This window comes from Vanessa cardui, chromosome 19, assembly GCF_905220365.1.
Source record: "Vanessa cardui chromosome 19, ilVanCard2.1, whole genome shotgun sequence".
NCBI lineage: Eukaryota > Metazoa > Arthropoda > Insecta > Lepidoptera > Nymphalidae > Vanessa > Vanessa cardui.
Window position 1 is genome coordinate 3,232,435 of NC_061141.1, and position 19,648 is coordinate 3,252,082.

The following is a 19,648-nucleotide window of genomic DNA, read 5'->3' on the forward strand; positions in this document are numbered from 1 at the left end:
CAGTTTACGTCTATGGGCGGTAACTTAGCTACATTAACTTGAGTTCAGTCCAACATATTTCAAATCCTTACATTGTTCAGACATCATCCTGATACATTAACTACCATTATTCCTTGACTTTCCAAAATATTGAGAGGGAGGATAAGTTATCCCTTGTACTTCTCTGCGTACTCTTGCTTACTTAATCCTTAAGGTACGAAGTAGTTTTCTTTGGCGGCAGTCTTGCAGTTTGAAGTCTTCCAATCATTCCATAAGCATTCATTACGTTTAGTGTTCAATGACTAATAATACTATATATTGAGATTTATTAAAATAAATATTAATTATACTATATATTCAGATTTACTTAAATAAATATTTTTTATTCGTTAACTGAATTCCATTTCAATAACATTTTTAAGATAAACAATAAATTAATTATAGAATAACATCACATTTTTGTTTACTAACATACAAAACTATGTTATATATCAGTCGTCGAACCTTGATTTAATAATTAATTTTATTGATTGAGTGATATTCAAATGTTACAACTAAATTTTAATTATATTATAGATTATCAAGAATCAGCTTCTGTTTTTATGTAAAACGTCTTATGTATAATATACATATTAATTACATTATTATATATGACTATTTTGTTGAGATAATTATATATAAATAGAAGTACCCATTATGACTTGACTGCACAATTATAAAGTAATATTATCGAATGTATTTTTAGTGTAAGTAATTGAATAAAGTTCATTGACCTATTAATATAAAAAAGTTATTTTTCTTTACTCATATATAATACATTTTTAAATATAAAATACAAAGTATATAAAATATATTTTAAAAATATAAAACACAGAGGCCAACCAGTGGCGGGAACAGGGTCCAAGCCACCGGTGGTCAGGGCTCCAGCGAGAGGAACTTCCTCACAATACGCGCCGTGCCGAGGAGTACTGCCTTCTGCATCAGGCCCTTGACCCAGCTGCCTAACGAGAGCCTCTTAAGGTGTTGGCTCTTGGCCATTAGGCCATTCGCTGAAATGAACATCGGCACAATAAAAAAAAAAATATATTATTACAGTTATTAATTACGGTATATTTACTATGTTTTTTTATTTTTGTCGGTGGAGCTCGATATTTCGACATTATCTACGAATGTCTTGTTAACGAGAACAATAATAAAAATGACCATATTCATTTTTAATTGTATAAAAGTTATTTTTAGTTTGATTCTGTTACTAAACTATGCTTTATAACTTAGTTTGGTTATATAGTCATGGTTATTGGAAGGGACTGGTCATCATCGAAAATAGACATTAATTGGCACTGTCTTCATCCTCCTTGTAATCATGCCCTTATTCTATTATTCCATACTTTCCTATCTGACGTCACATAAGGAACATTCTTTCCAGCCATATCTTCCACACAATCCATCCATCGTTTCATTGGTCGTCCTCTACCACTATATCCATCCATATTCATTCTTAAGACCTTCCTCACAATATGTTCCTCATTCCAGATTCAATACTTAACTGTACGAAATGTTAATCATTCCTTGTATAGACAATGCGCCACCAACCTTGAGAGCTAAGATGTTATGTCTCTTGTGCCTGTAGTTAAATAAATACGAGACAACATCACATACATTACTCTGATCCCAAAGTAAGTGGCTAAAACACTTGTGTTATGAAAATCCGAAGTAATAACGATATCACAATCACCCAGACCCATGACGATATAGAAAACTAATGGTAATCTACTATTCTAGCATGAAGGTTGTATACATGATGAGCGGGCGGTACCCAGGCGGTTTTGTAAAAAGCCCTACCTACAGATTACTTCAAAGATCAAAAGTCAGCGTTTTATATAAACAAATTGTATATAAAAATGCTCTGCGTGTTTAAATCGTCATCTATAAAACGATTTAATCTGTATTTCTATGATAGTAAAAATAGTTTGTCTCAAAATAAAGGTGAACTATAAAGAATTTTATTAGTATTACTTATTTTATAAAGTTCGTAATAAAATAATCTGAATAAATTGATCATGTATAATCAAAAAACGAACTAAAGTATATTAATGATATACATTTTAAAACAACAATACAATTATTAATTTAGTTATTCATTCCAACAGTATTTAGATTGCGGGCCTTGATTTTTATATCCAAAGTAATGATGAGAACATGAAAATAACAAATTAATTTTAACAACTATTTCACCGATTAATATTTATTGTACATCGTTTATAAAGTTTGTAAATGTTAAAATTAAATAGTTGTATTGTACACAACGCTATTGTAATATTAATGTTTTATCGAAGTAAAGATCCATATGTCAGTCACAGTTCGAACGCTCGTTCGTATGCTTAATTTTACATAAATTTACGAATCCCATTTTCACTTTAAGTTAAAATTTTCAAAAAACTTTTCTTCCTTAGTGACATCATTAGTATATTCATAGTGACACGATAAACTAAAAAAAAAGAAATAAAAAAAAAAGAAAATTTCAGTTAACCGTTCCATGATGGCATGACCAAGGAAACAAGGTACCTAAAAATTTCGCTCGATGGAATAGAAGTAATAAAACTATGAAGTTGACTTGAATATTAACTTAAATTGTTTAATTGGTTAAAAGCTCGATCCTACTTGCATTGCTAGGCGGCCCGCAAACCATTGCGTTATTGACGCTTATTATTAATTGTTTAGGTATACTCAATGTCAATATAAATTCACTAATTTTATAAAAAAGCTTTTGCAAATATGCGTTCTTTAACATTCATTTAAATTTGGCAACAGAGGCAATTTGTTATCTGGGAACTCAATGCAGTCGATTTAACAAAAACCCTAATTAATTTTATACCTAAATCTTCCTTATAAATGCCTCTGTCTATTAGTGAAAACCGCATGAAAATACGTTCAGTAGTTTTGGAGACATGGGGGACTTTGTTCGAGAGTCGAGATGGCCCAGTAAGAGTCGAGATGGCCCAGTGGTTAGAACGCGTGCATCTTAACTGATGATTGCGGGTTCAACCCAGACAGGCACCGCTGATTCATGTGCTTAATTTGTCTTTATAATTCATCTCGTGCTCAGCGGTGAAGGAAAACATCGTGAGGAAACCTGCATGTGACAAATTTCATAGAAATTCTGCCACATGTGTATTCCACCAACCCGCATTGGAACAGCGTGGTGGAATATGTTCCAAACCTTCTCCTCAAAGGGAGAGGAGGCATTTAGCCCAGCAGTGGGAATTTACAGGCTGTTGTTGTTGTTGTTGGGGAACTTTGTTTAATAATATGTAGTGATAACACATGTATCGTATAAAAAAACTCCAAATTCCCCTCTTTTTTATGGAATAGGTTGACGGACGAGCATATGGGCCACCTGATGGTAAGAGGTCACCATCACCCATAGACAATGACGCTGTAAGATATATCAACTATTCCTTACATCGTTAATGTGCCACCAACCTTGGGATCTAAGATGTTACGTCCCTTGTGCCTGTAGTTACACTGGCTCACTCACCCTTCAAACCGGAACACAACAATACTGAGTACTGTTATTTGGCGGTAGAATAACTGATGAGTGGGTGGTACCTACCCAGACGGGCTTTCACAAAGCCCTACCACCAAGGATCTCTACTAAGATTTTCACGATTTTAGTCCCTACAAGTCACATGCTAGCGACAAATCAAAACAGTGTGATTAATTTCCGTATGACTTAATACTTACAAACATACAGTAAGCCACATTGTTTGTTCATTCATATAATCGATTCTCCTATTGAGTCGTAATTATCCAGCGGTTATAAGGTGATTTTTAACTGATAAATGCGGGTTGAAAGATAGCCTAGCAGTACTTAATTTCCATCTGTATAAATTGTACTTATAATCATCTCATTATTTATCGGAGTCAAAGGAAAACATTGCGAGAAAACCTACACATGTAATGTCAATGAAATTCTGATACATGTGTATCCATCAACTCAAATTGGAGCAGCGTAGTGGAAGCTTAAAAACCTTATCCTCAAAATAGAGAGGAGACATCACCCATTGATAATTTAAAGGCTGTTCCTTTACTATAGTTTAATTCATTCATGTATATTCATACTCGTTGTAACACACATATGGTGTACTACAGCTCGTATAATTCTAATCTGTTCGACTGAACGCCGTGACAATTGGAACATACGACCTCCGTGGAATTGACGATTTTCTTGGTCGAGTAGTGTGTACACCGGTTTTCGTGAGTACGCTACTCCGAGGTCCCGCGTTCGATTTCTGGCCGAGTCGATGTAGAAAATATTTTATTGGTTTTCTATTTTGTCTTGGGTCTGGATGTTTGAGGTACCGTCGTTACTTTTGATTTTCCATAACCCAAGTGCTTTAGCTACTACATTGGGATCAAAGTAATGCATGTGATGTTGTCCAACATTTATTTTCTTATTTATATTTGAGCATGAAAAACATAAAATGTTTCCACATTTTAAGGAGGCTTCGAGATTACGTATGAGTATTATTGCCCACATTTTAGCTAACTGCTAGCTAGTAGTATTGTATCTTTGACAGAAACATTGTCTTGATGTATCGTTCTATTATTAAGTTTAGTAAGTAAAAAAATAAATGATGTTATTGTATATTTCCAGCCAGCATCTCTGCGTTGCTTAAAAAAACGTATAAAGCCTTCAACTATCAATATTGTTAAAAAATTTGTTATTGTCTCCAAAAATAATTGCCACACAGAGTTCATTAGAAAAAATATCTTTAACACAAATTATTATTATCTCTGTAACAAAAATCTCTGCCCTTGGTGGCAGGGCCTTGTGCAAGCCTGTCTGGGTAGGTACCACCCACTCATCAGTTATTCTACCGCCAAATAACAGTACTCAGTATTGTTGTGTTCCGGTTGAAAGGGTGAGTGAGCCAGTGTAACTACAGGCACAAGGGACATAGCATCTTAGTTCCCAAGGTTGGTGGCACATTGACGATGTAAGGAATAGTTAATATTTCTTACAGCGTCATTGTCTATGGGTGATGGTGACCACTTACCATCGGGTAGCCCATACGCTCGTCCGCCAACCTATACCATAAAAAAAATAAAATATTTAATGATCATTGAGCAAAGCAACACACCTAATATACGTATATATGTTCGCTTTGTAACATATATTTTTAAACAAGTTTCAATATGATTTAATAATTCTCATGGTAATGACATAATAAGATGGTTATCACAACATGGGCGAAATAGCGATGAGAACTGGTTTTGAACTGAGTAACTGGAGAGGAGCCGTTTACGAAACAGTAGTTAAACGCACTCAATGTGTCATAGGCTCAAAACTTTTACTTTCCTAGAATTACGTTTTGACATATTTTTTTTTTATTTCAGAATTAATAGCCTGTTTGTCCTTATAGTCATTAATCTTTTTGAATTTGGAATAGGATTTTTTTAATATTGAAACATATTGAGCAAAAAGTTTTTATATTGGAATTACGATTGAATATTAAAAGTCAGTTTTAATTTTAAAATTACAAATAAAATCTGCTTTCATTATTATTAATACCACTTTAAAATTATTGTTTATTATATAAATATGAGCAGGCAATTGAGATGGCCCAGTGGTTAAAAAGCGCGCATGTTAACCGATGATTGCGGGTTCAAACCCAGGCAAGCACCACTTACATATATAGTGCTTAATTTGTGTTTATAATTCATCTCGTGTTCGGCGGTGAAGGAAAACATCGTGAGGAAACTTGCATGTGTCTAATTTCATCGAAATTCTGCCACATGTGCATTCCACCAACCCGCATTGGAACAGCGTGGTGGAATATGTTCCAAACCATCTCCTTAATGGAAGAGGAGGCCTTCTCTCAGCCATCGGAAATGTACAGGCTGTTACTTTACTTCAATATAAATAAACAAATTCTGTATATATTTAGTATCAGCATCGCACCCGTGCGAAGCAGGGCAGGTCGCTAGTACAATTATATATATATATACAGATCCAGTCAAGCCATGTCCAGTAGTAGTTAAAAATGTTTTGAAGAGGCATTGTAAAGCATGTGGCTTAAGTTAGTATTACATAAAGCCAAAGCATATATACGGCGTCGGCGCTTTTGACGTTTGTAATAGGAAGTAATACAATTTAATTAACAATGAATTACATCTTATTTATGATTAATATCGCGTTACAATTAACCTACAATGAAAACAAGTGAGAATGGTTTAGTTTCTCTACAAGTGTTTCAATCGTATAATAAAGATGGCGGCTCTGGTATATTTAATTTTTTTTAATACGTGAATTATAATTAACTTACAATTAGGCACAAGAGAGTATTATGATTCAATAAAATTATTGATAGCTCAGTTGCAAGGCTGTGTAAAATCAAAATAAACTTTATTCAAGTGGGTTTTTACAAGCACTTTTGAATCGTCAATTAACAATTAAGTGAAGCTACCACCGGTTCGAAAAGTAGTTTTCTTTCTTAAAGGCCGGCAACGCACTTACAAGCCCCCTGGTGCTGTAGATGTCCATGGGCGGTGGTAGTCACTTTCCATCAGGTGAGCCTCCTGCTCGTTTGCCACCTATCACATAAAAAAAAAGATTCTACCGAGAAGAACCGGCAAGAAACTCAGTAGTTACACTTTTTCGACATTTAAAAAATACAAAGTCATGTTAATACAATTATTTAAATTAATATATCCTGCCTGGAAGTCAACAGGTATTACTTCCACACCTTTTTTACCAATGTATTTTTTATAAACGATTTCGATTTACGAAACGGCAAAGTTAAAAATGTCTGCGGAAGGGTACCGACTCATTAGCTTTTCTATAAAAGAGCAGTAGTTAGTACTATTGTTCCGGTTTGAACGGTCAGTGAGCCAGTGTAACTACAGGAACAAGGGACATAACATCTTAGGACCTATTCTTCTCAGCTTTAACAGTCTATTCAAATGAAATTTAAAATTTGAATGATAATATAACTTTCGTGCAATGTTCAATTTTAAAACAAAGTTTACAAATTTTCTTTACTAAGATGCAAGATGTTATAAATGGTAGAAAAAGCAAAGCATGTTAAAATGTGCTTAATTAGATTTCAATGTCTTAGATATATTAACACCAAGTAGACCCGTCCTGACCAGGTGTACTCGTCGCCTTGTCGTCGTTATTTAATAAAATAATTAATAAAACTCCTACTTAGTGTATAAAACTTGACGGTTTTCAATTAATTGAATCTCATATTAATTGAAAGTTTCCGGTATTAGACGTGAGGCATCCAACGCGATGTACCGTCGACAAAAAAAATCACATTTTATGTTAGTTTTTTATATGTTTGATATATGAGACTATTTTTAATTTAATGGTTTTACAAAATCGAGATCGCGCCTGCTCAAATTTAAATTTATATTTGAAAAACGATATTACTAAAAAAAATATTAATTGTGGTTTTCAAGGTATTTTTGAGGTATACAAAATCTTATACAAATAGAAAGGGACAATTAGAAAGAGAGGGAAAGGTCATCTGGGGGGGGGGGGGTAAATCCTTTTTCTTCGTCCCGTAAAAGAACACTATTCCGTAAACATATTTTAATATTTTTAATGATAACAATGTATAAAACACTTCAGCAATTAATATGAATTTTGTATGTAAAACTTAAAGTAAATTTATGTCAACAAATCAAACGTACTTTAAATATTGTTATTATAATACTGAAAATTACAGTCAATCTTACTATTCAATCAACATATTGATAAGGTTTTTAAGGTTTTCCAGAACCCATACGACATGGGAACCTTGAAAAGAGCGTACTTCCTTGAAGGCCAGCAACGCACCTGCAAGCCCCTCGACGTTGCAGATGTCCATGGTTAGTGGTATCACTTTCCATCAGGTGAGCCTCCTGCACGACTGACAGCTATAACATAAAAAAATTAATTAATTTATCTAATTTGACACACATGTCATACTAACCGTACGTGTTGTCTGATGTGAGTTGATATACACGAATACAAATAGGATATCTGTTAATTTACATCACTTATAATATCAATGATTTAATGATCAAGGTCTCTGGGTAAATTGGTTATTATCGGCTACTTACACGATTTAGGCAAAAAACGCTCACATATAGTGTATAAAAAGCTTATCGTTACTAATATTATAAATTAGTACGATTTGATTGTTTGTATGTAGGAAATCTTCGGACCTATGATGTAGTACTTATTTTTTTTGGTTGAATGTTCCATTATTTCTTCTATGTGGTATTAATTATCTTATATATTAATATAGCGTAAGCCAAGATTTGTTGAAACGCTTTTGTTTGGAGCAGAAAATTAAACTGTTACTAAATTGTTACGAATTAACAAAGAATTGCTTTTGAAAAAAGTCTCTGGTTGGTTTGAGAGCGAAGCTATGGATGTTTCAACAAACTCCGAGAATAATTGAATTGATGTACACTATTTGACATTAAAAGAGGTTTCATTTCATATTTTAAATATTATATAAGCACTTTAAAATAAAATGAAACAAAAAAGCATTTTCATAGGCTGTCGTAGGATTCGAAATTCCTAACAAAACTTTTTTATGAACGAGAAATGAAATGAGCACTACTCGTTTTAAAATAAATTACAACCCTGTGAACCCAGGGCACGTCAATAGTTATTTTATCTAAATATAAAACACTTATTTCGTTAACGATTACTGACTGGCTTTGTTACTACTTAATAAGGCAGATTAAAGGAATCAATTAAAAATAACAAAAAATCTTGTAGCGTTCTGTCAGAGATCTGAATGGTCCGAAGTTTGAATATTTTGTAAACAATTCTAACTGAAGCGCCGTTGGATAGGACATGTAGCACAATGCAATTTTGTCTGCTATCAATGGGCAGAGAACCTTTGTGCGTCATAAGCCGAACTACCTTCACCACAAAATGTCGGTTGTTATCAACCAGGTTCTTACCATTAGGTAATATGCAGTCTTCTTACTTCCACAATCTGTACAAAACGGACAAGGCAATAGGCCTGTATCTTTAGCGTAACCAACAATACATCCAATATATTAAAGTCAGCACAACGAGGTAATAGGTGCAGGCAAATTAGGTTTCCACGGTTCAAGGTTAGGTTAAGGGTACCATTTGTTTTGAGTAGATATTCAGGCACTCGGCCACTATAGAGATATATGGACACATTCAATAATAGGATTGATTGAATTTTAATCCAAAAAATATGTTCGATAACGGGACGAAACTTTTCAGCATCTCATAGATTTCAAATTCCTAACAGATTCTGAGTATCATGAGAAATATATTTATTATTTATGTAGTGATTATCGAATCGAAAACATTTTAGCACTTTCGAAATTTATATATGACTATATGTTTGGCCTTAAAGGTAATTTATACTAAGTAGTTAAAATCAAATCGAACTCTACATAGAGCATCTTGAAATGACATTGATATTTTAAATAGCAATTCTTTTTTTAAACATTTTACGGTTATAAATAATAAAATTAGAATCTCATCAATAATAAAAAAGGATTCCAATAAACTTTGACCTAATTTATGAAATTATAATTAATTATTATTACTATTTTAATTTCGATTTTATGTTAATATCTGTGATCTGTTTATATTTTTAAGTATATATAAAGTATTAATATACATACTAAAATAAATCTCTCTTTTAAATATTGTCTTCAACTCTCAAGATTATTGAAATGACTGCAGTTTGAGTTTCGTTATGATGTGATTGGAATATATATAATTCTTTACATGGATATTTAAAAAGCATTCACAATAATCGTGGTCGAATATATATATTTCCGATCCTCCTGATGAATATATAATATCCATGTTGTAAATATTTTTATACGTTATTTTCTATTATAATATTTTCTATTACTTGGTGGTAGGGCTTTGTTCAAGCTCGTCTGGGTAGGTACCACCCACTAATCAGTTATTCTACCGCCAAATAACAGTACTCAGGATTGTTGTGTTCAGTGTAACTACAGGCACAAGGGGCATAACATCTTAGTTCCCAAGGTTGGTGGCACATTGACGATGTAAGGAATAGTTAATATTTCTTACAGCGTCGTTGTCTATGGGTGATGGTGACCACTTACCATCAGGTGCCCATATGTTCGTCCGCCACACTATATCATAAAAAAATAATAATAAGACTAGTCTTACTTTCGTTTAATTTCATGGAACATCACTGACCACTGTTTTATACAAGAGTTTTATTTTCGTAATTGAAAACGAATTTGTAGGTAAAATACGTACATAGCAAATGTGCCTAATGTGTAAGTCTCCATCATCTACAGATATTGGCACTGTGGGAAAAATCAACCATCCGTTCCATCGCCAATACACAACAGCCTTGGAAGCTTAGATATTAGATTTTTTGTGCCTGTATTCACTTACACTGTAAACTGGAACAACACAACATTTCATCAGTGGCTATTATTGAATGACATTTACCATCAAGTGTCACTAGGCTTAAAAAGTAAAAGTAACAGCCTCTAAGGCCTCCTGCCCCATTAAGGAGAGGGTTTGAAACATATTCCACCGAGCTGTTGGAATGCGGGTTGGTGGAATGCACATGTGGCAGAATTTCGATGAAATTAACACATGCAGGTCAGACCTCCGAGCACGAGATGAATTATAAACACAAATTAAGCACATACATGTACAGGGTTATTGGTAACTCGACGTATATCCGTTAGGAGGTAATAGGGGTGGCTATTTGCAAAAATTTTAACCCCCATATGCATAATCCAAAAGCGAACCATTTTGAGTTATCACGTTTTTTAGTTTTTTTTCAAAATTTGTCAAAAATGCTACTTCAAAAATTTATTTTAAAGAGTATCAATTAAAATCTATCTTTTTTTTTTGTTTCATAAAAACGATTAAACACTGGATGTTTGTCAATATTTAAACAATAATTATCGGTCCAAATTTAAAAATGCGAGACGGAAAACGAATTTATTTCAATATTTTTTCCTCAAAAATGCCTTAAAAACTAAAAAAATCATTATGAAACTTGGCCTGCAGATTGTTTAAAAAACATAACTGTTTTCTTAGCTTTTCAGAAATGTAAAGTGCTTGATTGAGTTTGAATACGAAATCATCAGTTAAGATGCACGCGTTCTAACCACTGGGCCATCTCAGCTCACATCACTAGGCTTACTACACATAAAAAATTTGAATATAACAATATGTAAAACGAAAAAAAAATCAACATTTTCTCAATAAAAGTTAAGGCTAGATAAATTGATAACATAATTTCGTAAGTCAGTTTAGAACGATAGCATCTTATTCAATAGCATTACAAATTATCGCTTCGCCGCTAATTCTGCGATTTCTAAACAATACCGACTTGAATAGCCCTGTCACTTACGAAATAGCATTAAACGGACACGACAATTTTCTTTCGTCTGTTGTGACATTACGCATTAAACCCATATCAAAATAAACTTTATGTAATCTCTCTAAAGCTCTTTGACATTGGACTATCATTATATACTCTGTCTCTCTCTATATATATAAAGATTTTGTTTTTTTAATAGATTGTATGTAGAGGAAGGTTTATGACCCTGAAGGCTAGGTTAAAGGAAATGCTAACACCCTTAAGGATCATTATTCAAGACCCAATTATTATGAAGCATTTACACAGTAAGTTATGTACAAAGGATATTATGTAAGACCCAAAGAATTTTTTTTTATTTACTTTACATTGCATTTATAAAGACAGCTCTAATATGGTATATAAAGACATTCTGTTGTATATTTAGTATGAGCACCCGTACGTAGCCAGGGTGGGTCGCTAATACTAAATACATTAAACCTTAAGCTAGTAATACTTGGTGGTAAGGCTTTGTATAGGCCTGGATAGGTATTACCCACTCGCCATATATTCAACCTCCAAATAAAAATGTTTTAGTATTGTTGTGTTTCAGATGGTGAGCCAGTGAAACTACAGGCAAAAGGGACATCGGGGACAGGAATATCTTAGTACCCAAGGTTGGTGATTCATTGGCAATGGGTAGGGCATGATTATTGGTTTATATTTTTTGCAGCTCCATTGTAAGTAGTGGTGATCACTTACCATAAGTTGACCTAATTACCCGGCCTATGTCAACGCTAGTCGATTCTATAATTGTATGTCATTAAAAAATAAAGCTCTCAAATTGGAAAGGTTTTAAAATCAATAAACTTATATATTTTTCAATAATAACGTACTGTCAGAGTAAGAAAACCTTCGTCAGTTTTCAAATTCATTCTTTTATCAAGTCTTAAACTCTTAGTAACTTTTGAATCTAAACATCATGTGTCATTCTCGATCGGTAAAGCAGATTATCGCTCATACTGAGCACACGAAAATAGATCTTAAGGTGATGTACCTTTTCTAACCCCGACTGTACATTAATCTAAAGTACTTAAAATATGTAGTTTCTTAAAGGTTACTACTGTTTTTTGTGATAAGGTTACATAGGAAACATATGAATATAACCTTCTATGCTTAATATCTGGAACTGTGACGAAATTTTAATAAAACCAATGCTAAAATAAAATAAATTTGACCTGATCACCGTGTGAACATCTTATATTGAATGTCAAGACTATAACAACATACTTGCTACCCGTCCCTGCTTCATACAAAAACGGTACACGGTTTAAAAGCAACGGGTATATGGGTAAAAAAGAAAAGGAAAATTAATATTTTTCCATCTAAGAAAATTATCATTCTGCGTTTTTCTGTTCTATATATGTATAATGTTTATGCATTGAGTCGAGATGGCCCAGTGGTTAGAACGCGTGCATCTTAACCGATGATTGCGGGTTCAAACCCAGGCAAGCACCGCTGATTCATGTGCTTAATTTGTCTTTATGATTCATCTCGTTTTTAGCGGTGAAGGAAAACATCGTGACGAAACCTGCATGTGACAAATTTCATAGAAATTCTGCCACACGTGTATTCCACCAACCCGCATTGGAACAGCGTGGTGGAATATGTTCCAAACCTTCTTTTTAAAGGGAGAGGAAGCCTTTAGCTCAGCAGTGGGAATTTACAGGCTGCTGTTGTTTTCTTTATTGATGAAAACCGCATTTTAATGTATCGTAGTTTTAAAGATCTACGCATATAGATAATAAGATTTTTTTAATACTATATCTGTCTATCTAATAACATATAGAAGCTATTGTAAAAGTAATGTATGAAGCTCGGTGAAACAAACCAACTGATTCTAAAATCGAGGAACTTACTTATTCATAGAAGCGTTCCATTATCAAACTCCATTGAGCCAGTGTATATACGCACAAGATATGTATAATTTTTGCTATATCTCAATTGACATTGCCTAGCTAAGACAAAGAAATGATCGTTATTTTATTGATTTAGTAGTGAACTAAATTGAATACGGCAATTTTATGTCGTGTATATTTTCTCACAATGTTTTCTTTTAACACTGAGCATGAGATAAATTCAAGACACGAGATGGCCCAGTGGTTAGAACGCATAGAATCTTAACCGATGATTATGGGATCAAACCCGGGCAAGCATCACTGAATTTTCATATATTTAATTTGTGTTTCTAATTCATCTACAGTACTGACCGTTATTTCGGTGTGTATATTTGCTTGTCAATAAAAAACAGTAGCATTGATAGATTCCAATTCAAATACCAATTAAACATTGAAGCTAAGCAATTATTAATTAAAATTAAGTTTTACATACTATTGACAATCCAAAACCGAAATGATACAATTGTTTCTGGAAACAATAAGAATATATTAGAAATATGTATATACAAGTTTAAACTACAAATCAAAGGTTGAATGAAATATTTAAAACATTAATAACATCATCATCAACAAAAACCTGTAAATTCCTCTCCGTTTTTGGAGTAAGTTTTCTAGAAAATGCGAGTTGGTGGAATACACATGTGGCAGAGTTATTATGAAATTAGACACATGCAGGTTTCCTCACGATGTTTTCCTACACCGCCGAGCACGAGATGTATTATAAACACAAATAAGATTTATAGTAGTTAAAACAATATGAAATTATAAACCTCCCAAGTCTTAATATGTAATTATAAACGAAACAATTTAATTTATTAAATCGTTATGAACATAAAACGTGCTGAGCAAAGGTAACTTTTGATCTGAATATTTAGTAAAAATATAGGTTAATATACATTTGTTCAATAGTCTCTAGTTTGTAGAGCCTCATGGAAATTACACTGTAATTACAGACACAATGGGCCTATTGTGAATGTATACAATATCAGAAGTCGATTCAATGAAATATTTTACCAAAACTACAAGTTCTGATATAATTGTTGGGTTGTGGTAAAGAAATTATTTCCAAATGGTTCCGTAACTTAAGGGACATTAGGAAATTTTAAGGTAAGTAACGAAATGAGTAAAAATATTCGTGTCATTTCTCCTAATCTTAAACAGTTCGTAATTTGTATAAATATAATGAGAAAAGTATCATAGTAATAATCTGTCTCTGTCTAATGAATTGTGTTGCCGAATCTGCTAAATATCGCTAGTTAGGTTAAGTTTCACTTAATCTTGAACAGTTAGTAATTTGTACAATTATAATGTGAAAAGTATCATAGTAATAATCGGTCTCTGTCTAATGAATTGTGTTGTTGAATCTGCCATAAATTGCTAGTTAGGTTAGGTTTCACCGTAGCATGGGAAAGCGATCTTGTGACGCCCGCCGAAGAGACGGAGAAGATACCGCTGGTTTTTGAGTGGGTAGTCCTAGGTACCGAGTGCTAGTTAGTGACCCACATACCACCACCACTTCCTCGTAAAAACGTTTTAACGTTTTAACGTAACGCGTTTTTCAAGCTAGATAAAAAAAGGTAGGTTATGTTAGTTTTTCTAGTTTTTATAGTTATGCTTAGCTTTGAGTTTTGGGAATACAATAAAAAAAAATCCTATACTACTGATGAGGAATAGATTTTGTTTTTAAATCAATAGTTTGCTGAGTGTGTTTCAGATCTAAAATCTCTCTATATCAACGAACCTCGAAGCAATTTCAAATTATACAAACTTGGATAAACCCTCACCAACTTCATTCAATTCTTTTTTTAAATCATACGACTCATACAACTAAGCAAATTCAAATTATATATTATTTATTTACTAAACAGTTAAATTTAATATGTAAACTAAACTTCAGAAATACCCAAGTAACCGCAGAAAAACCGATGTAAAAAATCATAATAGTTCGCTGAGCACGCACGTAATTTTTGTATGAAAATTATCAAAACAAACTTTCAATTTTTTACAGTTAGTCTATTTATAAAACGTTTAAATATCCTATTGGCTAGTAAAACCTGTTATAACTGAAATTGTAGTACAGAAGCTAATGGTAATATTTTGTTAGTGATTTGTTTTTCTTTATATTATGCAGCTTATATAATATATTTTTAGAACCAGAAGTAGGAAGTAGGCTAACCTCTAAAACAATTATCTTTAATTTACCGTATCAGTCAATCTACCGCAAAAGAAAATATTTAAACTACAACACAAATAACCAATAATGTGGAAAAGAGAGGTTTTGTGATCTTTAAAGAAACGTTATAATATTATTTAAATTAGAAGTAAAGGCTTTAAATGTTGTTTTTTGTTATTTCAGGTAAGCTATTTTGTTTACAATATGTTAATTGTAGTAAAACTTCTGTATAAGTGCGATGTGAATTAAATAAAATTTGTTATTTCAGAAAACACAATTTCGTCTTTATTTCGCCTGAGCATATACTATTATAAATATTATAAATGTGAAAGTAACTATGTCTGTCTGTCTGTCTGTAGCCCTTTCAAAAGTAAACTGTTGAACAGAATTTGATGAAATTTCGTATGAAGCAAAGTTGAACACCTAGAAAGCATATAGGCTTCTTTTTTGCCTAACACATGATAACCAACACTCTAAAACGCGGGCGAATACTAGTATACAATATATGTGGATTATTTATTTTTGAATCTTTATAAAAAAATACCCTATATCTATTTCACGATGTCATGAGCATTCGTACGATATTGCAAGTGAAGTTGAATAAATAAGACGATATATGAGTATATATATGAGGGATGTGATTTAATTTGTATTTGTTAATATTAAGACTTATCCCAAATAAAATAAAATAAAATAAAAATATCTTGTACTATACCCTGGACTATAAATTGTGTTGGTTAAATAATGATGACCTAACAATGCCCGCAAACGGATCTAATCAAGGAAATTGTTTATCGATGTATTAAATACGACTGCATGTACCTTATAGAGAGGCGAGATGGTCCAGTGGTTAGAACGCGTGCATCTTAATCGATGATTGCGGGTTCAAACCCAGGCAAGCACTGCTGAAAATTCATGTGCTTAATTTGTGTTTATAATTCATCAGGTGCTCGGTAGTGAAGGAAAACATCGTGAGGAAATTTGCATATGTCAAATTTCATAGGAATTCTGCCACATGTGAATTCCACCAACTCGCATTCTACCAGCATGGTGGAATATCTTCCAAAACCTTCTACTCAAAGGTAGATGAGGCCGAAGCCCATCAGTGGGAATTTTACAAGCCGTTGTTGTACCTTATAGGTCTATTCACTCACGAAGGCGCTCCCCTCCACGTCAAATTATATTTGTATGCATTGGTATTTTTTTTATTACGCTGGAAAAACGCTTTACGCGCTTCCCCATGTGATGGAAAGTGGGGGGGTGTGTAGGACTCCCCGGAGCCCTGAACGCCGAGTGCGCCCAAGCACACCGGGTTTACCCACTAAAAAACCAGCGGTACCCTCTCCGTCTTTCGGCGGGTGCCACGGGATCGCTTATGCATGCTACCGTGACGCCCTGACGGTCGGCCCGCCTATACGGGCCTTCAACAGCTAGGGGGGATTCCCAGGGTACTGGGACACCCTGGAGTATGCATTGGTATGACCGACGTTCGTGATTACAAGATGTCTTAGTGTGCGTGACAGAATACAAATAAGAGTGCAGACAGCAAAAAAATAATAATATCTGTTTATATTTATCAAATTAAATTCAATAGGAATTATATTTAAGACAAATTTGTCGTTATACAAAGATATATATTAATATTGGACAACATCACACACATTAATCTGATCCCAATGTAAGTAGCTAAAGCACTTGTGTTATGAAAAATCAGAAGTAACGACGGCACCACAAACACCCAGACCCAAGACAACATATAAAACTAACGAACATTTTATACATCGACTCGGCCGGGAATCCAATCCGTGCCGGGTTTGATTCCCGGAGTGGCGGATTGGCGGGTCACCGGTTTGCATGGATACGCCATTCCTCGGAGTGGCGTATCCATGCAAACCGGTGTACACAGTACTCGACCACTGAAGTCATCAATGTAAAAAACAATCAATAACTAACAATAGTTCAGCAGTTGAAGCTTTTTCTCGCCAGGAAAAGCTATTAATATAAATTAGTTATTTGTGACTCGACGAAATACCTACTAAAAGCTAACGGTTCGGTATCTTCAGCATCACAGGATTACTTTCCCATGCAACCATGACATCTGCTGTAACTACAACTTGATTTCATGATTCTATTCAATAGATAAATAATTATATAACATGATTGCACCAAATTGCAAGGGAATCGTCTTAATTAGGAGGTACACAAAAATACAAGAACAGAACAAGACAATAGCGATCATTGTCAGCGTAATTGTGTAATAAGATTAATTTTGCAGAGACTAGAACAGAGATTATAATGTCCTCCTTACCGAATTACGGCATTAACGACCGAACATAAGCTGAACATTGTGAGATTTGCACAAGCATAGGTAGGTAGGTAAGGTAACATCCTGTACATTTCCCACTGCTGAGATAAGGCCTCCTCTTCCATTGTGGAGAGGGTTTGGAACATATCCACCACGCTGTTCCAATGCGGGTTGGCGGAATGCACATGTGGTAGAATTTCTATTAAATTAGGCACATGCAGGTTTCCTCACGATGTTTTTCCTTCACCACCGAGCACGAGATGAATTATAAACACAAATTAAGCACATATATATAGTGGTGCTTGCCTGGGTTTGAACTCGAAATCATCGGTTAGGATGCACGCGTTCTAACCACTGGGCCAAGCACAGGTAATCAATGAAAATGACACACAACCTTTGTTATGTTATAGATGTCAAACGAGCAGGAGTCACCTGATGGAAAGTGATTACTAGGGCCAAAGGACATTTGCAGCATCGAGGGGCTTGCAGATTCGTTACTGGCCTTTAAGGAAGAAGTATGGTCTTTTCTTGAAGGTATTCAAGTCGTATCGATTTGGTTAGGTTAGGTTAGATCTGATAATCTGATAAGGCTATGGGGTTAAGATTTAAAAACATAGCCTTCGGATGTACAAGACTGCTAAATTTTAGAAAGTTAGATTCAATCAAAGCTTTGTGTAATTTAGAATTTTATTTTGATGAAATTTGGAAACAAGAAAGCAAAATTATATTCAAAATGTACTTTATTCAAGTAGGCTTTTACAAACACTTTTGAATCGTCGTTTTACGAACTGTATTAAGAGAAGCTACCGCCGATTCGGAATGTAGATTCTATTGAGTTGAACCGAAAAAACTCAGTTGTTACTCTTCTTCATACTCACTTTCCATTTCACTCGTTAAATATTAAAAACCGATTTAGGGTAACGCAATTTGTGGTGTGATTGGGTGATGGGTGTATCCCTAAAATTTTATAATCTAAACATGTAATAAAGTTTGAGTGTCTGTTTGTAACATTAAAATAACCGTTTTTTAATAAATGCATATGTATATACGCGGTACATATCCCAAAATGTCATGTTTTTAATTTTTGTCTATCTCTTTGCTTGTTCCGGCTAATCTTTGCAACGGCTGGCCCGATTTTGACGGGACTTTCACTGGCAAAATGGTGAAATAAGGAGTAACTTAAGTTATTACGTTAACTTCTTTTTAAATTCAAACGACGTGAAGTCGCAAGCACAGCTAGTTATAAGTATAACAGTAAATGTTACATAATTCTATGATATTTCAGTGGTTTTTTGTGTTTTGAATTTGTACACATGTAGCATATTAATATATATTTATATTTATGGATACCATACTGACTTACTAATGAGATGTTTTGTTTATATTCATTCCGTATTGAGTCATATTTGCTCATGTACTCATTACACATATAATATAGGTAGTATATTATGTTTTAGCTATACTATCGTTACTTTAACGAATCGATAAATTAATCATTAATTTTATTAAGTGATTAAAGAAGTTAATGATGAATTAATAAGTTAATGAATTAAATATTAATCTTAATCTTGAATTTGGAATTACTAAAAGCATGTTCTCTTTTATCCTTCAATACGTAAATATCATGATTGATTTTTTGCTGTAAGTATCTTTAAACTTAAAAATTAGGTCATACTTTGTCATTTTTACTACAAACGACGCTGATACTATTCTACACAAGAACGCTTTAAAAGAGACATATTTAACATACAAATATTTAAATTTTTGTTTTAATTTCGATGAAATTAGACACATGCAGGTTTCCTCACGATGTTTTCACCGCCGATCATGAGATGAATTATAAACACAAATTAAGCACATATATATAGTGGTGCTTGCC